Below are 19612 nucleotides of genomic sequence, written 5' to 3'. Positions count from 1 at the left end.
CATGGTAAAGTTCTCCTTCACTGTGACAATCGTGAATGACCGATCGCATTCTTACAGCTGGTTTATTCTCCAAGTAGCCACACATAAATTCTAACCTGTGCTCCAATGACCAGTTGGTAGGAAAACAATGAGAGAATTGACGGAGTCACGCTTGTGGATGAATGTCGTTGGCAGAATTCTTAAACGTTTTCAATTTACGTGTAGTAATGAACAGCTTATAGTCAAAATCATCTTGTCGGCGAGTAGCATATCGGTCATTGTTACGTCGTGTCGGCGGTTCCATCTCAAAATTCGGTGCACCTTGCCAATTTCTTTCATAATTTCCGAAGTGTCCTGTGTTATTATTTTGTGGTTGTTCCATATTTCTAAGTCCCTCTTCCCGTGTTGGGGTGCGAGTGTCCTCTGAAATATGTAATTTTTGTATTACTTGTGCTAACTGATCTTGTACTTCCCGGATTTCTCTTTCGTGTTGCGTATTAATTTGATTCTGATTTTGTTTGAATTTCTTAATTTGTTCATACTCCTCTGTGTCAGTGATGGCTACAGGTCTTGTGTCATTTAGATCACCATCTCCTTTGTAGATAAGTTAGTGAACTGATCTGAAAGTTCGGCTACTTTATCCGTTAGTGAAATTATTTCCTCTGTGTGTTTTTCTGAACCAAGTTCCAGAGTGTCCATTTGTGTTGAAATCGTATCTACTGTGTACTTTAAGTTTTCCTGTGTTTTTGCAAGTTGCATAACCGAATCGGTAGATGCAACTGAGTCAATTTTAGCTTGCAAGGTGTCGTGATTTTGATGAACAATAATTTGCATATCTTTTATAGCTGCTTCGTGATTCTGTAATGCATTTTCATGACGCGAAAAAATAGGTTGGAAATGCTCACAAATTTGTGTTTTTACGTCATTACAGACTTTTTGACATTTCGATTCGATTTTATGTAACTCAGTAGTTAAATCTTCACGTGTTTGTTCAAGTGTGGTGTCTAACTTTTGAAGATTTTCTTCCATAATGTCTAACTTTTGAAGATTTTGTTCCATTATGTCTAACTGTTGCTGTGTTTGCCTCTGGTGTTGTTCCATTGTGTCTAACTTTTGAAGATTTTGTTCCATTGTGTCTTTGCATTAATTGCAGTAATAATGTATTCGTGTCTGGAATCTGTTCCTCTTTGCATTTCGGCAGTGCATTTGCACCGGCAGCGTTCACAATTCGACAAGCAGAAAATGTCTTTTGACTTATTTGAGAAAACGGTGAGACCCCAAAACCTGAATCTACAGTATTTGCAAGATTGTGTCCTATCATTTCGGATTCCTGAGGCAAGCTGTTGCCGACCAATCGATCGATAATGCTTCCCTGTTAACTAATTGTTTCACTGCCTACACCATTATTTGCAGCCCGCTCCATTTCCCTATGCACAATTACCAAATTACTAGTTTGAACATTAGTTAATTCATTATACGGTGGCGCTAACAAACTGCTTTCGTCTTCACTGTCATTTCTCAGTTTACTTTGGAGCCTAGTATTATGTTTTTCACACGCCATTTTGTCACAATATTTCACACGACAATACAGAAAAACACAATTTGAACAGCAAAAATAAGAGAACGCATTAACATAGCACTGAAAATAATATCTAGTTAATTGCAAGCGCAGCTGCGAAATACTTGCTGCAAATCAACAGGCATGCCACAACTGTTTTGCTGAACAACAATGAAAAACTGCAACTACAAAGGGAATTCTCTCTACAATTACGCGCTAGCAATAAACAAAGGCAGCACTAATTGCACAAACTACAAGAAGAAATCAGAAGAATCCAGTGAGGTATCCTCGGCTAAGGGTCGACATATGAAACGTCCCCTTAGAAAAATTATACAAGACTGTGCTTAAACTGACACACAATATTTTTAGCGCAACGCAATCTGACTTTCAAAAATCCCTACAAAAGAATGGTCCTGACTAACATTAACCTACTCGTTTCACAAATCACTTACCTCACCAAAAATTTTCGTTACTCGAACTACTGCAATACAGCGAGCGCCACTACTGCCAGCTACATAAAAGATTCAAACTACGGAAGGCACTAACTACTGATAGGCATAATTAGCAAATGAAAGACTTTAATAGAGAACAAACAATGTATTTACCTCAATAGTGTTCAAAAGTCATAATGTATATAGCAGTTCGTGATATCCAGTATTGCAAATTTCAAAACTCCGCCATCTCTCTCCTCACATCCACCACTGCTGGCGGCTCACCTCCAACTGCACAACGCTACGCGCTGTTCACATCCATCTGCCCAACACTACAATGGCAGCCAACAATGCAAACTAGCCACAGACTGCACACAGCACAGCCAGTGATTTTCATACAGAGCGCTACGTAACGTTGCCAATAAGAAAACATAAACAGCCTACTTACAATGGGACCATTTTCACACCCTTGAGTGTCCGCAAATTCTATAGGGCGAAAAGCGTACAGTCACCGTTGTTGTAAAAGAACTTTACCAGCAGCGCGCAATCGTTCGAGTCAGCCAAGCTGGGTGTCTCAGACGCAAACTGCGCAGCAGCCATGTGTTGCACGCGACTATTAGTTCGCATATTCTCACGTTTACATATCCATCTATTGGAGAAATTTTCGTTATGTGGTCAGAAACCGAGTGGAGCACTAATAAGGATGTTGAAGGGCTGTTTATACTGAGACATGTATGTTAAGAAACAAAATTCGGTACGCTCCACCGTTTCCGAATTATTTAGCACTGAAATTAGCCAGTCGGTGCGTCGCATACTCACGTCACACACTCCCAGGGGGGTGTTGCTCAACGAGTTCTTTGTCTGATGAATTGAAACTTGAATTTGATCACGTGACGACCTGATTGGCTACATTCAATGTTAAATAAATCGGAAATGGCGCGAAGTATCGAAATTTTTTTCTGAACATTTGTATCTCTGTACAACCTACCCTGAAATATTCCCATATGCGCTTCTGACGTGTTCTGACCACTCTATGGATATATAAGTGAGGAAGTGTCATAACTCCATAGGCAAAATATTCCGCAATAGTCCTCCATTCGGAACTCCGGGAAGGGGCCTCCCACGGGGACCATGAGAAAACCCACGGGGACCATGAGAAAAATACTGAATAATTAACGAAAGGATAACGTTCTACGAATCAGGCAGTGGAATGTCAGAATCTTGAACGTGGTATGGAAACTAGAAAATCAGAAAAGAGAAATGGAAATGCTCAGTTTAGATATAGTAGGGGCCGCAAAGTGAAGTGAAAAGAAGATAAGGATTTCTGGTTAGAAGAGTACAAGTAATATTAACAGCAGCTGAAAACGATATAACGGGATTACGATTCGTTATGTGTAGGAAGGTAGGGTAGAAAGTGTGTTACTGTGAAAAGCCCAGTGACAGGGTTGTGCTTATCAGAATCGACAGCAAACCAAAACCGACAACGATAGTTCAAGAATACATGCCGACGCCTCAAGCTGAAGATGAAGAGATAGAGAAAGTATATGAGGATGTTGAAAGGGTAAAACAGTACGTAAACGGTGATGAAAATCTAATAGTCATAGAGGACGCGAATGCAGTATTAGGGGAAGGAGTCCAAAGAAAAGGTTACAGCTGAATATGGGCTTGGGACAAGGAATGTGAGAGGAGAAAGACTAAATGCGTTCTGTAATATCCTCAAGCCAGTAATAGCGAATACTCTGTTCAAGAATCAAAAGGGGAGAAGGCCGAGTGATACGGGAAGATTTCAGTTAGATTACATCATGGTCAGGCAGCGATTCCGAAATCAGATGCTGGATTGTAAGGGGAACCCACGAATAGATATAACTCAGATCAGAATATAGCACTGATGCAGACTCGGCTGAAGTTTAAGACATTAGTCAGGAAGAATCAGTACGCAAAGAAGTTTAATACGGAAGTACCAGGGAATGATGAAATACGCTTGAAGTTCTCTAAGGCTATAGACGTAGCAGTAAGGAATAGCTCATTAGGCATTACAGTTGAAGAGCACTGGTCATCTCTAAAAAGGGCCGTCACAGAGGCTGGAAAGAAGAACATAGGTAGAAAGAAGGTAACTGCGAAGAATCTATGGGCAACGGAAGAAATACTTCATTTGATTATTGAAAGGTGGAAGTACAAAAATGCTCCGCGGAAACTAAGAACACAGGAATACAATGCGCTGAGGAATGAAATAAACAGAAATTGCAGGAAAGGTCAGACGAAATGGCTGCATGAGAAATGTCAAGAAATCGAAAAAGAAATGGCCGTCTGAACGACGGTCTCAGCATGTCAGGAAATCAGTGTAGCTTTCGGCGATATTTGAGAGAAAGGGTGGTAACATTAAGAGTGCAACTGGAATCCCACTGCAAATTTCTGAGGAGGGAAAGGATAGGTGGAAAGAATACACTGAAAGCCTCTATGAGGTGGAAGATTTGTATAATGTGACAGACGAAACAGCAGTCGATTTAGAAGAGATAGGGGAACCAGTATTGAAATCAGAAGTTTAGACAGCTTTGGAGAACTTAGGATCAAATATGGTAAAGTAGATAGATAACATTCAATTAGAACTTCCAAAATCATTGGGGGAAGTGGCCACAAAACGAATAATCACTTTGGTCAGTAGCTTGTATGTGTCTGGCGACATACCATCTGAGTTTCGGAAAATTGTCCTCCACACATTTCCGAAGACTGCAAGAGCTGAAAAATGTGTGAATTCTCGCTCATCCACCGTAACAGTCCCATGCATCTAAGTTACTGAAAAGAATATTACACAGAAGAATGGAAAATAAAATTGAGGATGTGCTAGATGACGGTCAGTTCTGTTTTAGAAAAGGTAAAGGCACGAGAGAGGCTATTGTAAAGTTGCGGTTGACGATGGAAGCAGACTAAAGAAAACTCAAGACATGTTGATGGGGTTTGTCGATTTGGGAAAAGCGTTCGAATATATAAAGTGGTGTAATATGTTCGAAATTATGTGAAAAATAGGTATAAGCCATAGTGAGAGTAGGGGAATATACAATATGTATGAGAACCAAGACGGAACAATAAGAGTGGACGACCAAGAACGATGTGCTCGGATTAAAAAGGGTGTAAGACAGGGTTGTAAGGCTTATCTCCATACTGTTCAGTCTGTACATCGAAAAAGTAATGAAATAAAAGAAAGGTTCCGGAGTGGCATTAAAATTAAAGGTGAAAGAGTATCAATGATACGATTTGCTGAAGACATTGCTACCTGAGTGAAGGTGAAGATGAATTACATAATCTATTGAAAGGAACGAACGATCTAATGTGAACAGGATACGTAAATCGAAGAAAGACGGAAATAATGAGAAGTAGAAGAAATGAGAACAGTGACAAACTTGACATCAGGATTGATGGTGACGAAGTAGATTAAGTGAACGAATTCTGCTACCTAAGCTGTAAGATAATCGGTGACGGAAGGAGCAAGGAGGACATCAAAAGCATACCAGCACTGGCCAAGTGAAGTCTACTAGTATCAAACATAGGCCTTAATCTGAGGAAGAAATTTCTGAAATTGTACGTCTGGAGTACAGCATTGTATGGTAGTGGAACATGGACTGTGGTAATACCGGAACAGAAGAGAATCGGTGGGTTTGAGACGTCGTTTGAAATTAGGTGCCTGGCCGCATCGGACCAGTCAGAAGAATGATGACCCAAAAACAAATTATTCAACTAATGTTCCTGAGCACCAATAGTCGAGGCGAAGCGTCTTAGTTATCAAAACGTCATCGGTCACGCCGCCACTGCTAAAATTTTGAATGAAAATCACCAACGTGGGCTCCCAAAGAATTCGGGGATAAGAAATAACCTTCATTCAGCCATCGGCCTTGTCGAAAAGGGCGGAGGAGCGGACATACACTCCTGGAAATGGAAAAAAGAACACATTAACACCGGTGTGTCAGACCCACCATACTTGCTCCGGACACTGCGAGAGGGATGTACAAGCAATGATCACACGCACGGCACAGCGGACACACCAGGAACCGCGGTGTTGGCCGTCGAATGGCGCTAGCTGCGCAGCATTTGTGCACCGCCGCCGTCAGTGTCAGCCAGTTTGCCGTGGCATACGGAGCTCCATCGCAGTCTTTAACACTGGTAGCATGCCGCGACAGCGTGGACGTGAACCGTATGTGTAGTTGACGGACTTTGAGCGAGGGCGTATAGTGGGCATGCGGGAGGCCGGGTGGACGTACCGCCGAATTGCTCAACACGTGGGGCGTGAGGTCTCCACAGTACATCGATGTTGTCGCCAGTGGTCGGCGGAAGGTGCACGTGCCCGTCGACCTGCAACCGGACCGCAGCGACGCACGGATGCACGCCAAGACCGTAGGATCCTACGCAGTGCCGTAGGGGACCGCACCGCCACTTCCCAGCAAATTAGGGACACTGTTGCTCCTGGGGTATCGGCGAGGACCATTCGCAACCGTCTCCATGAAGCTGGGCTACGGTCCCGCACACCGTTAGGCCGTCTTCCGCTCACGCCCCAACATCGTGCAGCCCGCCTCCAGTGGTGTCGCGACAGGCGTGAATGGAGGGACGAATGGAGACGTGTCGTCTTCAGCGATGAGAGTCGCTTCTGCCTTGGTGCCAATGATGGTCGTATGCGTGTTTGGCGCCGTGCAGGTGAGCGCCACAATCAGGACTGCATACGACCGAGGCACACAGGGCCAACACCCGGCATCATGGTGTGGGGAGCGATCTCCTACACTGGCCGTACACCACTGGTGATCGTCGAGGGGACACTGAATAGTGCACGGTACATCCAAACCGTCATCGAACCCATCGTTCTACCATTCCTAGACCGGCAAGGGAACTTGCTGTTCCAACAGAACAATGCACGTCCGCATGTATCCCGTGCCACCCAACGTGCTCTAGAAGGTGTAAGTCAACTACCCTGGCCAGCAAGATCTCCGGATCTGTCCCCCATTGAGCATGTTTGGGACTGGATGAAGCGTCGTCTCACGCGGTCTGCACGTCCGGCACGAACGCTGGTCCAACTGAGGCGCCAGGTGGAAATGGCATGGCAAGCCGTTCCACAGGACTACATCCAGCATCTCTACGATCGTCTCCATGGGAGAATAGCAGCCTGCATTTCTGCGAAAGGTGGATATACACTGTACTAGTGCCGACATTGTGCATGCTCTGTTGCCTGTGTTTATGTGCCTGTGGTTCTGTCAGTGTGATCATGTGATGTATCTGACCCCAGGAATGTGTCAATAAAGTTTCCCCTTCCTGGAACAATGAATTCACGGTGTTCTTATTTCAATTTCCAGGGGTGTATATTCAGGTCCCTCACTTGCCCTTCGGGGGGGGGGGGGGGGAGGACATTCCTCAAAGGCGGAAGAATCAGCAACGATCAGAGGCATGATAAAGGAGAAGGCAATGGGAACCATTGCATTAAGGTCACATAATGTGTACCCACAGAACATCTGCCCTGTAACTGAACAAGTTTCATATTGGCAAAAGATTCTGGACCAGCCCCCAGTCGGGTCTCCAGGAGTCCCCTCATGGAGTTAGCCAAGTTGGGATTCTCGTACGCAAACTGAGTAACTGCCGTGTGTCGCGCGCCTGTTGGTGTGCCATGGGGAGTGGTGACCATTAGAAAAACATTGAAATACAGAGGAAAAGCTAACGTTCTACGAGTCGGTGCGTAGAATGTTAGAAGTTTGGATGTGTTTAGAAAGCCTGAAAAGATAAATGCTAAGGCTCAGTCTAAATTCAGTGGTGTCAGAGAGGTGAAATGGAAAGAAGACAAGGATTTCTGGTCAGATGAGTGTAGGTTAAGGGCAACAGCAGCTGAAAATAATTTTAAGGGAATAGGATGCGTTATGAATAGGAAGGGAGGGCGGAGAGTGACTTACTGTGAACAACCCAGTGATAGGGTTGTTAAGACAATCGACAGCAAACTAACACCGACTACGATAATGCAGGTGTATATGCCAATGTTGCAAAGCAAAAACGAAGAGACAGAAAAAAGTACACCTGGGTACAGGTCAGGCAATTCAGTACATAAAGAGAGAGGCAACTCGAATAGTCAAGGGGGACGGGAATGCGGTTTTAGGTGAAGGACTGGAAGAGAGAGTTACGGCAGTTATAATGTATCGATGGTTAAACTGAACAGGCATGTTAACCTGCAGAAGCGATAAGAGGTAATACGTGAAGTTATTCGACACAGCGGCTTTGAGACTCCTTTAGCCTGTCTCTCGTCTATCCCTACCCACAAGTCTTGACTGTACAGGCATATCCGTTGCGTTCGTGTATTGTAGACCGTTGACATTAATTTCAGTGTGTGTGTGTGTGTGTGTGTGTGTGTGTGTGTGTGTGTGGGAATGGGGAGCAAGGAGGACGTAAAAGCACACGTTTGGAGCACAACATTGTATAGTATTGAGTGATATCCGTGGGATAACTGGAACAGAAGAGAATCGAAGTGTTTGAGCCGTTGTACTACAGTCGGATGTCAAAATTAAGCGGACTGGTAAGGTAAGAAATGACGAGGAAAGGAAGTAAGGAGAACACTCACAAGGGGAAGGAAGAGGACTATAGGACATGTATTAATACACCAGGGAATTATCCCCATGTATTAGAGAGAGCTGGAAAGGGCAAAAGTTGTAGAGGAAGACAGACTTAGGAATACATACAGCATGTTAATAAGAGAGTAGGGTTGCTACTGCTACTCTGATATGAAGCGGTTGGCACAAGAGAGGTATTTAGGCAGGCTGAACCGAATGAGTCAGAGGACAGTAAACATCCTTGGACATGGAACGTTTGTCGCAAGGATAATTTGGATAGCGAGAAGCGTTATTTGTAGTAAAAACTTATAGAAACCTGAAATAAGTAGAAATTCCTGCCGAGAAACCATTTCTAGTTTCGAAAATGAATATTAGAAGCAATTATCGGAGAGAATAGGGAAATATGGAGCAGACTAGGAATTCAGGAAGTGTTTCACTTGATATTGATGAACAGTTATTAAAGTCCTTTAAGCTTGGGATTTTTAAATTTCCTTATTACGTGTTATAAATGTTTAGTTGCAAGCACATGAGGTATGAACAGTCTTGCTCTTTTTAAGAATGTGATGTCTTCTTGCGTTTAGAACAGTCTTAGCGCGCTAGAGTGAGAATCGCTAGAGCGTTTATTTTTTGAGGCCCCGTAGAGCCGATTGATGGGTTCCCTGAATCGTGTGGGTAGGTATCTGACTCCAGGATGACTGGTACATCTTTGCAGATCGATCTGAATCTGTATAGCTGGCTTGTCATTGTGAACACATAATGACCTGCTCAAGTGCCTCTCCCAACCCTATTTCCAAGCATGCAACGCACGGAGAATGTTTCCGTATTAAAAATTCCAATCCCAGGTAACCCTGTAACCAACTGCACTGCATTTAAATTTAAATTGCACTTTGCGGAGTCAATTTTCTCACTAATGAGTACATGCACACCCACCTTCAAGGCATTAATTGGCTTGGAAATCAACTGTGTCGATATACGCGAATATTTTCATGAAATATTGTTCTCATCACTCCCGATCGCGGCACACTTTCGAATGGCGCTATCAGTCAGTGACGCGCCCGGCAGCGGTGTCATGCGGCTGACAGTTATTCATTCAGCTATTGCTGGACGCTGTGCCAGATGGCCCTGTGGCTCTCCGCCAATTAGTCTGGAGCTTGCAGTCGGTCGCGAGACACATAGGCGAGCGACCATTAACGAGCCACAATGGACTGGCTAATAGGGCGGCAACCTGGACACCGTCCATAAATACCACTGGCTTATAATTAACTGCGCTGGCTCTACCTCGCTGTCGGCTGTCGGCGCCCTGCGGGTCACGCAGGCAGGGTAAACGTCACTCTCCACTCACCGCGAACTACCGAGGAGACACACGTCGCTCACACCGAACAAATCAAGACCAGAGTTCAGAATAATTTTATTTTAATTAGCATCAGAGACTTCTTTTGCGAGTTATTAGTCTTCTGACTGGTATAATGCGTCACGGTAAGATTTTCTTTTTGGTACCAACCCCTTTATTCCACTTTGCATTTGAGACTTTTTTGCGAATAATTAGTCTTCTGAATGGTTTAATGCGTCACGGCACGATTTTCTTTTGTGTACCAGCCTCTTGTTGTCAGGGTAGCGTCTGCACCCGATTTCTTCAGTTAGTTGTTGGATGTACTCCAGTCTCTATCCTCTTAGCTTCTGCACTCTACAGTAGCCTGTTGCACCACGGAAGTCAATCCCTGGTGCCTTAACACACGCACCATCTTATCTCTTCTTCTAGTCTGTGTAGTCCGTGTGCCCTTTCCTCAACGCTACTGCTGAGAATCTCCTCATTCGCTAGCAGCGGAAATCACTTTATGAAATCCGAGAAACCTTCTTCAGAATGAGTTTTGCACTCTGTAGTGCATGCGCTGTTTTATCACTTCGTGGCACATTTAAGCTGTGTAATGGGATGGGAATCACCCCAGTGACAGATATGAGTCTCAGTGGTGGCAACAGCGTTAATCTTCCAGGACGTTCAAAACATTGTACATTGTTTAGCAGAACTTGACCTCTAACCATTAAAACAGCTAGAAACCTTTACAGCAGCTTATATGAATACTCCACAAGGGTTACTTTTACAGCATTTCTACAGACCGAACATATACTTCTCGTATATCTCACGGAGCTGTTTGCAGTCCGTACTACGTACAGAATGATATCTTTACAGCAATCCTGCAGCAACTGCGCGAAATAATTAAAATGTAGAAATAGTAAATTTAAATATGGAAGTTGCAAAGTAACAGCCAAAGGTAGTATACGTATGCCAGAATTTCGCGGAAGTGAAGTGCAGGATGCGTGTGTGATATAAGATGACATGTAAAAATAATCCGAAACGCTCAGTATTACTGAAGAACCCTTAGTCTCCAAGATAGGTAGATTAACTTACTGCAGTCCTGATACCATTGAAAGTAGGGGGGGGGGGTTGGGAAGGAGGATGAGGTGACATGTAGAACATACAGGGTGGTCGGAAATTCCCGTTACAAACTTCTAGGACTTGTAGAGTGGAGTGAGTACATCGTATTTTGAATAGGAACCCATGTCCGGAAACGTCATTCAACAAGGCTACAGAGCGTCAAGGTTATAGGCGCAGGCGTCTGTAAATGTACGTATACACGGCGTGATTCCGTGATGATGTTACATACTTTCTGGGATGATGGAGAACGATAAATGTATTACTTTGAAGTAACGATCCCTCTACCGGAAACTAACTAGTCGAAAGGTATAAAAGAAAACCGTTCTGATACCTCTGACAGTTGAATCCATGTACCGGTTCTTGTGTTGCGAATATTGGAGGAATGGTAACTTTCAGTGGTGGTAGTGTGGACAAAAACGAGAAAAAATGTCCAATAAACGGGGGCTCTAAATTGCGTACCTGAGGAGCTATGACTATTCGTTCATCTTCGCTGATGTGAAACACATCTCCTCTACTGAGCAAGTGATCATAGCTGTTAAGGTACGCACTTTAGAGCCCACGTTTACTGGACCCTGAGCGACAACTAATACCTCTCAAGCGATGATAAGTATGCAAATAAACCCTCTTCTTGCTCGTAAAGGTGTACATCAGACGAAAAGAAATGGAAGAAATCCATAGACGCTATGTAGCGTAAAATCTGCATCAAGATCTACCATCTAGACTGTTATAGAAATGAGACAAATAAGTAATAGGGTGAAAATCGAACATCCAGTATTTCGTAAAACTCTAGAATGTTCAAGATCGTGCAATGGTCATCAGGCAACAGGTCAGAAATCGACGTCACAAAGGAGATCACTCCTTGAGGTGCCCCACAATATCTTACTGGTCAATTCTCTTGAGAAATATTAGTGACATGTAAGGTGTCACAACCGTATTCCTTAACTTCAGCTACAAGGATATAAAGCTATTTTTATCATTCAAAGTTAGCGTGCTAGCCTTAAAGTGTGCTGATGGAAGATGCGACATATTATTTGTACAGGAAACTCATTGAAATATACCTACCGAATTCAAAGAAATTATGGTCTTCAAACGACGTCGTTTCTACTGTTTCAGTTTTGTTCTTTGCAGGATGTTAGAATGTTTGTGTCGTGTTCAGTTATTTTATCTATACTTTGGCTGAATACTTGGCGTTGTTCGAGTATGTATTTATGCCACTAGTCTATTAGTCCATCTCCTCATTTCCTCTTTCTCCGTCTCTTCCTTCAAAAATGGTTCAAATTGCTCTGAGCACTATGGGACTTAATATCTGAGGTCATCAGTCCCCAAGAACTACTTAAACCTGCCTAACCTAAGGACATCACACAAATCCATACCCGAGGTAGGATTCGAACCTGCGACCGTAGCAGCAGCGCGGTTCCGGACTGAAGCGCCTAGAACCTCTAGGCTACAGACGCCGGCTCTCCTCCTTTAGCCCCTGTACGTCCATCTCCTCTAGTCCTTCTCCCTGTCCATCTCCTCTGGTCCCTCACCCCATCCATCCCCTCCACATCCTCACCTCTGTCTCGGTCTCTCTCCATCTCCTCTTCCCCTTCTTTCTGTCCAACTCCTCCTTCCCTCCGTCTCTGTCCATATCCTTCTCCCTCCTCTCCCTGTTCATTTCTTATCTCTGTACACCTCCTCTCTCTCCTTTGTCTACCTACTCCTCTCCCCTCTCTCCAGCCACCTCCTCTTTCTCTGTTCGTTTCCTACTCTCCCTTTGTGCTCACCTCTTCCTTTCCCCTTTCTTTCAATCTCTTTCCATTTCCCCCTCTATCCTTTCTCTGTTCATCTCCTCCACAGCCCTTTCTCTATCTTCGTCCCACGTCATCATTGTGGTTATTACCACCCCCCCCCCTTCCACCGCACCCCGTCCACAGTATTTATTTTTCCATCACAACTAATGTATGTACCAAATTTGGTTGTAATAGCACCAAAAACTTTTTACCCTAGGTTTTGCTCGTGTAAGAGCATGCCAAAAATGTTTCTCATGCGTTTAACATTTGTACATATATTTCATATGTATCTCTAGCGAATTGCGCCCTACAGTTCCATTTTTATTCAGCTCAGTACTTCTGACTATGAATCGTACAATGGTATAATTTTGCAGTTACATCCAGTGGTTAACGCGTCTACTGTCAGCTATGACGTCATATCTCCTGAACTATGTGTAGTAAAATTTTCTAGGTAAATTCAGCAGCATCTGTGAATGCTGTCTCTGAAACGTCAGAGGTAATAGCAAAAAAGTAATAAATTAGAACGCCGTGCATGGTGCAATGCTTTTCCTCACGTCTGAATATTTGACGTCATATCTCCTGAACTATGTGCTTTACATTTTTGTAGGTACGTTCAGGAGCAAATGTGATGACTGTCTGTATGGATATTATTAAAATAAAGTCCATGCCACTATATGAAAATTAATTTTAATACTGCTTGAATGACAGGTTGACTGCTTCACATGGAATGTTTGTGTGTATAATTTATTACTGCCACGACATACAGTTCGTCCGGTCGGTAATACTTAGTGCTACCGGTTGGAAAACGGGGCGGGTCGCTGGCAGTTGCTATAAAGACATTGTTTTTAATGTTATCCTTTCCCCTGAGTGGAATTACCCCCTTTTTGCTGATGCCTTTATTTCAGATATACACAACAAGCGAAGCAGAACAGTGTTTATTGCGCTGGAATAGTGTCCTTCGAAGATCAGTTCTCAAATTCTAGTCCAGTCATCCTAATGTATTTCTTTCGACATTTACATTAATTGAGATATTTGTACCATAAGCGGTGTCAAAAGCTAACGCTTGCCGCATCTTTCAAATCCATGTGACCTCTGCAAGAAACTTCCTCTTCTACTAAATCTCCACATGTTTCAGTTCAGTTAGTGATTCCTTACAGGATGATATAAGAGGCCTACAGTATTACTGACCGGGGTTTTCCATCAGAGACTTTATTTACTAAACACCATCAGCTGATAATATTGACCAGTTAACAGTGATTAACTGAAAACAAACCATTTCCTCAGGGCATGGTCTTAAAACAGAACTAGATCAGAAGGCAGCCTATGGGCGACTGACAGCCATAGTACGCAGCCTGTATCGAGTACTTACACACGTGTTATTTCGTAGAAGTCCACATATTTTCGCTAGCTTGAGCACCATACATTTACTTAATACGATGATCGATTTATGGCGTTGTAATATTGTTGCAAGGAACTACTTTTAACATACCTGCATATGCATCTCCTATCATCTACAAGGGAAAATGGGACCTTTAATACCAAATATTTGCTGAGCAAGATTACTTGCTTGGCACCACAATAACTGTGCTTTCCCTACGTACCTCGTTGCTGAGGTAACGACAGCCGTTCTCGCGTCTAGACACAGCGCCTCACACCAACGTCCGTTGGCCACGCCTTAAGGTCGACTGGCTGCCTTTAGCCAGCATGGCAACAGTGGTCTTATTCCGGGTTTTGTGCGTTCTGCTGTACTGCTTAACTCCCTGAAGGCTACATGATATGTACAGACGTTATGTTGTTGTTGTTGTGGTCTTCGGTCCTGAGACTGGTTTGATGCAGCTCCCCATGCTACTCTATCCTGTGCAAGCTGCTTCATCTCCCAGTACCTACTGCAACCTACATCCTTCAGAATCTGCTAGTGTATTCATCTCTTGGTCTCCCTCTACGATTTTTACCCTCCACGATGCCCTCCAATACTAAATTGGTGATCCCTTGCTGCCTCAGCACTTGTGCTACCAACCGATCCCTTCTTCTAGTCAAGTTGTGCCACAAACTTCTCTTCTCCCCAATCCAATTCAACACCTCCTCATTAGTTATGTGATCTACCCATCTACTCTTCAGCATTCTTCTGTAGCACCTCATTTCAAAAGCTTCTATTCTCTTCTTGTCCAAACTATTTATCGTCCATGTTTCACTTCCATAAATGGCTACACTCCATACAAATACTTTCAGAAATGACTTCCTGACACTTAAATCTATACTCGATGTTAACTAATTTCTCTTCTTCAGAAACGCTTTCCTTGCCATTGCCAATCTACTTTTTATATCCTCTCTACTTCGACCATCATCAGTTATTTTGCTCCTCAAATAGCAAAATTCCTTTACTACTTTAAGTGTCTCATTTCCTAATCTAATTCCCTCAGCATCACCCGACTTAATTCGACTACATTCCATTATCCTCGTTTTGCTTTTGTTGATGTTCATCTTATATACTCCTTTCCAGACACTATCCATTCCGTTCATGTGCTCTTCAAAGTCCTTTGCTGTCTCTGACAGAATTACATTGTCATCTGGGGACCTCAAAGTTTTTATTTCTTCTCCATGGATTTTAATACCTACTCCGAATTTTTCTTTTGTTTCCTTCACTGCTTGCTCAATATACAGATTGAAGAGGCTACAACTCTGTCTCACTCCCTTCCCAACCACTGCTTCCGTTTCATGCCCCTCGACTCTTATAAATGCCATCTGGTTTCTGTACAAATTGTAAATAGCCTTTCGCTCCCTGTATTTTACCCCTGCCACCTTCAGAATTTGAAAGAGAGTGTTCCAGACGTTATACAAAATTGTAAAACTGGAAAATAAGAAATAAAGTATGGCTTCAACACGTGTAGTACTGTACACCTCCTAGACACAGCTGTAACAATATCGCTATCAACGGGCAGGTTTACTTCTGTTTAGCATTTGATTCTCTTAGACAATCGTTGGTACATAAACGTTTAAAAATTATAAATATGGAAAAGATCAAAATTAAGCCTTCCATCCACTAGACAGCAGCTTTTCAATGTAATCGGAGAACGTACGCTAGCAACAACCAAATGAGAAGCCATCTGGGCTATCTCTGCACTGACACAGATTGGTGATTCTGTCCAGTGGAGAGCAGAAGCTGCCCTTACTGTCCCATATTCGCTGCGGTTTAGTTTGTGACAGATGGCAACAGTAAATCAAAAATCCAGAAGTATGAAACTTTCGTTTTCGAAGAGCAGGAAGCTATATGTTGGGTTGAAGAGAACAACTCCGATTTCCAGGCGATTGTACGATGAAAGCACTGGCCAAGTAGATGGAGCTGATCAAATTTCAGTCGTCTTGCAGAATACAAGATCATACATATACAAGATCAAATACCACCTTCCTCTACATACATACCCTATATCATCCTCTGAAAGAAGTCCATGTACATCTGGATTCTAGCTCCCCTGCTTACTTTTGGTCGTCTGTGACGTTTCCTTCCCTTCTCGCAACGAGATTTTTCTACCGAAAGATCCTCAAAGGGGCCACATAAATTAGCAGTTCTTAAGACCGAGCACGGAGGAGGAGAGGTCAGAGGTTCAGGGCACTCTCTTGTCCTAGAGGTGGGAAACTGCCCCTAAATGTGGAAGAATCAGCAATGATGAACGACATGAGGATGCAGAAAGCAATGGAAACCACTGCATTAAAGAGACGTAACGTGTATCCACAAGACATGTGATCTGTAATTGACGAAGTGTCATGATGATCTCTCCATTGGCAAAAGTTTCCGGAATAGTCCCGCATTCGGATCTCCGGGATGTTATTGCCAAGGGAGAGGTTACCATGAGAAAAAGATTGAACAATCTACGGAAGGATAACGTTCTACGAGTCGGGGTGTGGGATGTCAGAAGCTTGAACGTGATGGGGAAACTAGAAAACCTGAGAAGCAAAATGCCATGGCTCAATATAGATATAGTAGGGATCACTGAAGCGAAGAGGGAAGAAGAAAAAAATTTCTGGTTTCATGTGTATAGGGTAATATCAACAGCAGCAGAAAATGGTATAACGGGTGTAGGATTTGTTATGAACAGGAAAGTAGGGCAGAGAGTGTGTTATTGCGAAAAGTTCAGTGATAGGGTTGTTCTTATCACTATCGACAGTAAACAAACACCGACAACGATAGTTCAGGTGTATATGCCGACGTCGCAAGCTAATCATGAAGAGTTAGAGAAAGTGTATGAGGACATAGAAAGGTTAATACAGTATGTAAATAGAGATGAAAATCTAATAGTCGTGGCAGGCGCGAATGTAGTTGTACGGGAAGGAGTAGAAGAAACGGTTACAGGAGAAAATGGGCTTGGGACAAGGAATGAGAGAGGAGAAAGACTAATTGAGTTCTGTAACAAGTTTGAGCTAGTAACAGCGAATACTCTGTTCAGTAATCACAAGAGGGAGAGGTATAATTGGAAAAGACAGTGGTGATAAGGGAATATTTCAATTATATTACATCATGATCAACCAGTGATTCCGAAATCAGATACGGGATTGTAAGGAGTACCCAGGAGCCGACATACACTCAGATCACACTATAGTAGTGATGAAGAGTAGGCGGAAGTTTAAGACATTAGTCAGGAACAATCAACACGCAAAGAAGTGGGTCACGGAAGTACTAAGGAATGACGAGAAACGATTGAAGTTCTCGAAGGTAATAGATAGAGCAATAATGAATAGCACAGTAGGCAATTCAGTTCAAGAGAAATGGACATGTCTAAAAAGGGCCATCACATTGGTACAAAGAAGGTAACCGCGAAGGAACCAAGGGTACAAGAAGAAATACTTCAGTTGATCGATGAAAGGAAATTCAAGAATAGAGACATACAAGTCGCTGAGGAATGCAATAAATAGGAAGTGCAGCAAAGATAAGACGAAATGTGTACTAGAAAAATGTGAAGACATCGCAAAATAAATAATAGTGAGGACAGACTCAGCATACAGGAGAGTCAAAACAACCTTTGGTGACACTAAAAACAAGGGGAATAACATTAGCAGTGCAACGGGAATTCGATTGTTAAATGCAGAGGAGAGACTGGATAGGTAGAAAGAATACATTAAAGCCTCAATGATGGGGAAGATTATCTGATGTGATAAAAGAAGAAACAGGAATCGATTTATAAGATCTGGGAGATTCAGAATTTAAAAGAGCTTTGGAGGACTTAAGATCAAATAAGTCAGAAGGGATGTATAACATTCCATTAGAATTTCTAAAATGAAAATTGAGACAAATGAGACCTCGGTCACAATTACTTTTAGTCTTATTGACCAGGTTTCAATACTTTTAAAGAGTGCCCCCATCAGAATTAAATCAATTGAAATGGCCTATATCATAGTTACAAATTTATAGGATAAGGCATTTTTCATATGAAAGGTGTAAGTACTGACTAACAATAAAAGACAGAGGCAGTACGTAGATGTCATATATAAAATAATTAACAGACCAGAAGTTCTTTAGTCACAAAATATATAAAAAGAAATGCGTGAAAGCGAGCCACTATGAGCTGCTCGTACCTGTACAGCCACAGGTTGGTATAGGGCATTTCAGTTGTTTTAATTCTGATGAAGGCACTCTTAGAATTGTTGAAACCTGGTCAATAAGACTAAAAGTAATTGTGGCCGAGGGGCTCGTTTGTTTCAATTTTAATTTAGAGACGGTCACTGAACCAAGCAGTCATGTTTAAAACTTTGCTGTTTTGTAACCTCTTGGCTCATCGGAGCTCACTGCAGCACCAGGTCCAGAATGTCAGATAACACTTACGAACTTACCTTCGCCAGCCCAGGAGAGTACATAGCAAGGTACTCGCACCATTGACAAGGGCACAAAGTTCTCGTCCCATGTCCTATATACGAGATAGTTTTCGAGACCAACATTCCCATTCCAAGAAGTTCCACATCTCCTGCCGAAGTTTCGATAGTTACACGGTTGTACCTGGCGTGTCAAAAACGTCTAAACCTCATAGTATACTGCACTTCCGTTTACAGTTAAGTGCAGTACTTCGCATTTATTTCAGGTGTTAGTTGGCAGTCTTATCATCAGGTCGAAAACTTGCAGGAAGTTGCAGATATTTTACAGTGTAGAATATCCTGCAGAAAAGGACATTAACGGCAAAAATCCTGAGTCTGTAAATAATGCTACCCACTAATAAATTAATGTACAATGTTAACTTGTCGATCTTACTGCTTAGTGAGTGGGACATTTAACGTTTTCATCAAAAGAGACATCAGGGATTAAGAGTGAAACATTGTAACGTATTCACGATTACTCTCAAATACCCGCTTATTTTACAAGGAACACGGTTATGTCTTTTACAGTTGAAAAAAAGTTAGCAAGATTTGTGAACGCAGATATCTCGATAGCATTTCCGTTTTCAGACTTAACGCAAATGCCTCCTTCTGTATGGAAGACTACAGAGGCATCCGTTTTGCAGGAAAGATTTTTGGACACTAACGCATTATTATAATGAATAAAGTAGAAATCAATTTTCACATTATCCTTGGTATTATTATTCATTTTTCTTAAACGAATTTTTATTTTAACTGAAACATTGTATTTTGTGTACAGAGTACTGTCGATTATATGTGATAATTGGGGACTTGAACACCGCTGGTAATCGAATCCCGTGGATAAACCACGTTCAATGTACATGGTAATGTATTGCAGATGTTCAAAAACAAAAATTAATTACTATGTTATAACCAAAATACCTTGATACACGTTTATAATAAACTCTACTTTATTCATCGTATTATGTGTGAGAATACAGAAATTACAAAGAAGAGAGTGCGAGCCTATTTCACATTACACTACACTG

The sequence above is a fragment of the Schistocerca cancellata genome, chromosome 5 (genome assembly GCF_023864275.1).
Source record: "Schistocerca cancellata isolate TAMUIC-IGC-003103 chromosome 5, iqSchCanc2.1, whole genome shotgun sequence".
Classification (NCBI taxonomy): domain Eukaryota; kingdom Metazoa; phylum Arthropoda; class Insecta; order Orthoptera; family Acrididae; genus Schistocerca; species Schistocerca cancellata.
The sequence above is the reverse complement of the archived record's forward strand: the minus strand, read 5'-3'. Positions refer to the sequence as shown.